The 4,515-nt window shown below is 41.7% G+C and overlaps 1 long non-coding RNA gene across 1 annotated transcript; it reads left to right on the forward strand.

Annotated features, from left to right (window-relative positions):
* Positions 1 to 324: 324 nt before the first annotated feature.
* Positions 325 to 956, forward strand: LOC113469876. Its single transcript, XR_003393156.1, has 2 exons — positions 325 to 391; positions 895 to 956. It is a non-coding gene; the product is annotated as an uncharacterized LOC113469876 (long non-coding RNA).
* The last annotated feature ends 3,559 nt before the right edge of the window (positions 957 to 4,515 follow it).

Here is a 4,515-nt window from a genome sequence, read left to right on the forward strand (position 1 = left end):
TTTTTGTTTACCTTTTAATTTATTGTAATTGTTTTTGTTTACCTTCTAATTTATTGTAATTGTTTTTGTTTACCTTCTAATGTATTGTAATTGTTTTTGTTTACCTTTTAATTTATTGTAATTGTTTTTGTTTACCTTCTAATGTATTGTAATTGTTTACCTTTTAATTTATTGTAATTGTTTTTGTTTACCTTCTAATTTATTGTAATTGTTTTTGTTTACCTTCTAATTTATTGTAATTGTTTTTGTTTACCTTTTAATTTATTGTAAGTTTTTGTTTACCTTCTAATTTATTGTAATTGTTTTTGTTTCTATTTGCTTGCAGCCCTCAAAGTCAAGTTGATGCTGAGGCGACCCATTACTCAATTAGTTGCTCAAGGAATTATGCCACGTAAGTTTGACTGATAAGGGCTTAACGTGAAGAAATTAGTTTCCCTTAAGAGGCTGAGTGCACCCCGTATTCCAAGCTCAGAGAAAAGTGCAGGGGGTGCATTCAATACGCTACCACTGCCCCGTTCCATGATTATGTGGACTAGTAAAAGGGCCGCCAGTTGGAACTCCCTGCTCCCTGATTTTTGATGATTTAATACCTTAAAGGTGTGTCCACACATAGTCGATCGATTGACCGTCAAGGTGTGGACACACCTTAACCGTACGTTCCTCTTCCTCTCTTACATCTTACACCTATTTTGTGCAAAATACATAAGACCTTGTTTAGATTGACTAGGTGTGGACACACCTTAACCGTACGTTCCTCTTCCTCTCTTACATCTTACACCTATTTTGTGCAAAATACATAAGACCTTGTTTAGACTGCGGTAGTAAAGGGACTTTTCAGTTTCATTCTGGCAGTATAAACACATAAACAGGGTGTATTCTATTCTATTTTTCCAGCGCTCAAAACGCCGCCGGCATTTCACGCGCAGCGCCGTCAGTTAGAACGGGCCAAGACAGGGGACCTCCTGAAGGCCTTCTCGAAGAAATTAGTTTCCCTTAAGAGGCTGAGTGCACCCCGTATTCCAAGCTCAGAGAAAAGTGCAGGGGGTGCCAGTCGGAACTTCCTGCTCCCTGATTTTTGATGATTTAATAACTGAAAGGTGTGTCCACACTGTCCACACATAGTCGATCGATTGACCGTCGATCAACGTCGATTGACTATGTGTGGACACACCTTAACCGTACGTTCCTCTTCCTCTCACTGTCCACACATAGTCGATCGATTGACCGTCGATCAACGTCGATTGACTATGTGTGGACACACCTTAACCGTACGTTCCTCTTCCTCTCCTACATCTTACACTTATTTTGTGCCAAATACATAAGACTTTGTTTAGACTGCGGGAGTAAAGGGACTTTTCAGTTTCATTCTGGCAGTAAAACACATAAACAGGGTGTATTCTATTTTATTTTTCCAGCGCTCAAAACGCCGCCGGCATTTCACGCGCAGCGCCGTCAGTTAGAACGGGCCAAGACAGGGGACCTCCTGAAGGCCAAAATCCAGGCCCGGCCCGCCCGCACCGAACTCGTCAGACAACACATACTCCTCGGGGACGAGGGGGTGGGGTTTGTCGATCCGAGCCTGGCCGAGAAACAGCGAAGACTGTCGAAGTGTCGTCTGGCAGACCAGTTGAACGATCAGCTAGCTCACAGGTAAGTGAACTTTGGTGTCCTCAATGGATTGGTTACAAATAGAAAAAAAAGGCGATCAGAAAGTCACTTTCGTTTTGGGATTTTCAGATTTTCAAATTGATTTACCCTTCGCTTCCTTTAATAAAACATTCAAAAGATTCTTAATTTTAGGGTGGGCTCGGGTGATATTGAGACGAGTGGAATTTCGAGGCACAAACTTTTAATGATCTCAAATCATATCCTTCTAAAATGGTCTGAAAGTTGGTGGCTCGAAATTGGACTTGTCTCAAAATTACCCCAACCTACAAGATACCAAACAATTAGCAAAATGTGTTTCACTTTAGAAATTTAACAAAATTCACCATGTTCCCAGGCCCGGCCCACTCGAGCTAATAAAGAAGAACATCCTGCACACCGAGGAGCCCATCGAGCGTGCCGTCAAGGAGGGTGTCATCGCGTTTCGCGCCACGTGCGAAGGTCAAAGCTCCCGGCCGGAACCGCCCGATCACTACATGACCTTGGACGATGATTCCCGAAGCTCGGAGGCCACTTCCCCGCCTTCGCTGTCCGGGGAGGCGGGCGGGGTGCGGGCGTCTTCCCCTCCTTCGCTGAGCGAAGAGCGTGAGAGGGGAGGCAGACGAGCGTCTTCCCCTACTTCACTAAGTGAGGAGCGCGAGAGGGGAATCGTGGGCTCGGATATGTTGGAGACGGCCGCGGCTAACGCTGGCATTGTGACTGTGATGAGTGTTCCTGTGAATGGAGCCACCCTGTTGAGTCCCCTCTCATTAGGTGAGTACCCGCCTCGTAATCAGGAGGGCGTGGGTTCGAATCCCAGCCGGGACGGAATTTTTTATAAAGGGAGAACGGGCTCTAGTCTTGATTTTAAATCATTACATGAAAGTAAAATCAAAAAATCAAATCAAGAATGATAATAAACTGAATATAAAACAAATTAGGTAGGTACATATGTAGGTATTCTTTAACCACGATCGAATAAACTACGGGCTAAAAAATCCCGGAGGGACGGACCCAGCTTGTTATCCTCAATATAATTTGAGAATTTGGCTACAATAATAGTAGTAGCCTACTGCTGGAGTAAAGGGACTTTTCAGTCCTATGCGAGCAGTATAAATAAGAACTATTATGTATTATTCTTCTAATTATTCAATGTCTCTCCCCCCTCAGGCCCTCCCAATGCTCAAAAGAACGCGAGTGCCTCGTCAGGCGCGGCGTCCTCTTCCACCCAACTCAGTTCTTCCCCTGTAGAGACCTCCTATGAGTTGCTACTACAACAGCAGCAACTCCTGTGGCAACTAGAGTGGCAACACAAGGTAAGATAACAAAGAAATAAGGTAAAATAACACCTAATTTTGTATAAAAATAAATTAAAAATCACAAAACTCTCCTCCTCCGACTCAGGCTTAACTTAATGGAGGAAAAGAACCTGATCTTAAATTCATAATTCTTTGTTTACATATATATAGGTAGTATTTAAGTATTATTACCTCTTATTGTATCTATTTATTATATTGTATGTGAACAAAATAAAAAAGGTTTATTCAAAATTGAATTCCTCAAATAGTTGCTATCAAAAGGTGATAATATATGAGAGCAATTGTTTCCACCAGCGCAATTCTTTGGCTATCTGTTGGTATAGACATAGGCCAGTCTTTCCCTCCTTCGAATCTTCTTCGCCTTTTCCCGAGTTCAGACGGGGTCGGCGTTTTTCGTCTACATCTCAGTCAGCCCTCGGGTGCCGGGTGATTGCTTTTAGGCTGACCAAATGTCAGCCTAAAAATTTTACAATCCCTTCGCACTCAAAATTTTGCTATTTCTTTTGCAAGGGAAATTTCTGGCTGGTATACTCCCTCTTTAAAGTCCCCCAGTCAGTCTACTAATGTAAATTTGTTATTTTCATTTATTTTCAGGATTTTTCTTAATATTTTATTTTATTTTTTTTTTTTAGGATATTTTTCAGGATTTTTCATAATATTTTATTTTTCAGAATATTTTTCTTAATAAAATTGTTTTTCCCCCCTGTTCACAGTATCGAGGTGAGTGATAACCTCGGACCATCAAGTTCCATGAATATAAAGGTGAGTGATAACCTGCATTCGTTCTCTTTTGACAAAATTTTTGATGGCAAATTCGAGGGAATCAGGCTGTGTAATTATTGGTGTAAAAAAAATTGGATATAACTTTCGAAATTTTTTGATATTGGCTTGTTACAAGCGCATATTTCGTGAACCATCATTCCTAGAACCCTTACCTGTATAATAGTTACGGTTTTCAGTGACGGGGTTATACCCTCTATTCGGCGGGGTTATACCCGCCTCCTTACATTTACCCAACCTGAGTAGGCCCGGAAAAGCCTACGTGATTGCCCTGAGGGTCACCCATCCGGCTGCTAACCACGCGTAGCATATCTGATAGGAGAAAGCCAGTCATTCAGAGAAAGAACCTTATCTGTTTAGGATTAAATCTGCCCCTGGTTTCAATTTGAACAAGGTTATATGTATTTGCATAGTTGTAAACTTTACCCATGAAATACGAGTATATAAGATCTTGTTTAGACTGCGGGAGTAAAGGGTCTTTTCAGTCTCATTCTAGCAGGATAAACAAGATATATTCTATTCTATACTAGCCGAAATCCTTAGGGCATGGCCGTTCATGTCACTCATCCATTTAGTGGTCTTGCTCGGCACAGCTTAACAAAAACGAACCGCAAAATAGCCTATATCCTTCACGGGAGTGCAAGCAATAAGTTCACAAAGTTTCATAGCGATCGGATGAGCGGTTTGGCCAGGTAATCCCCATCCGTGGCACAAGCTCTGCTTATACGGATGGGTATACCATTTATATGAAAAATGTATGTTCTGAGTTTTT

Source organism: Diaphorina citri, unplaced genomic scaffold (assembly GCF_000475195.1).
Source record: "Diaphorina citri unplaced genomic scaffold, Diaci psyllid genome assembly version 1.1 scaffold1268, whole genome shotgun sequence".
Classification (NCBI taxonomy): domain Eukaryota; kingdom Metazoa; phylum Arthropoda; class Insecta; order Hemiptera; family Psyllidae; genus Diaphorina; species Diaphorina citri.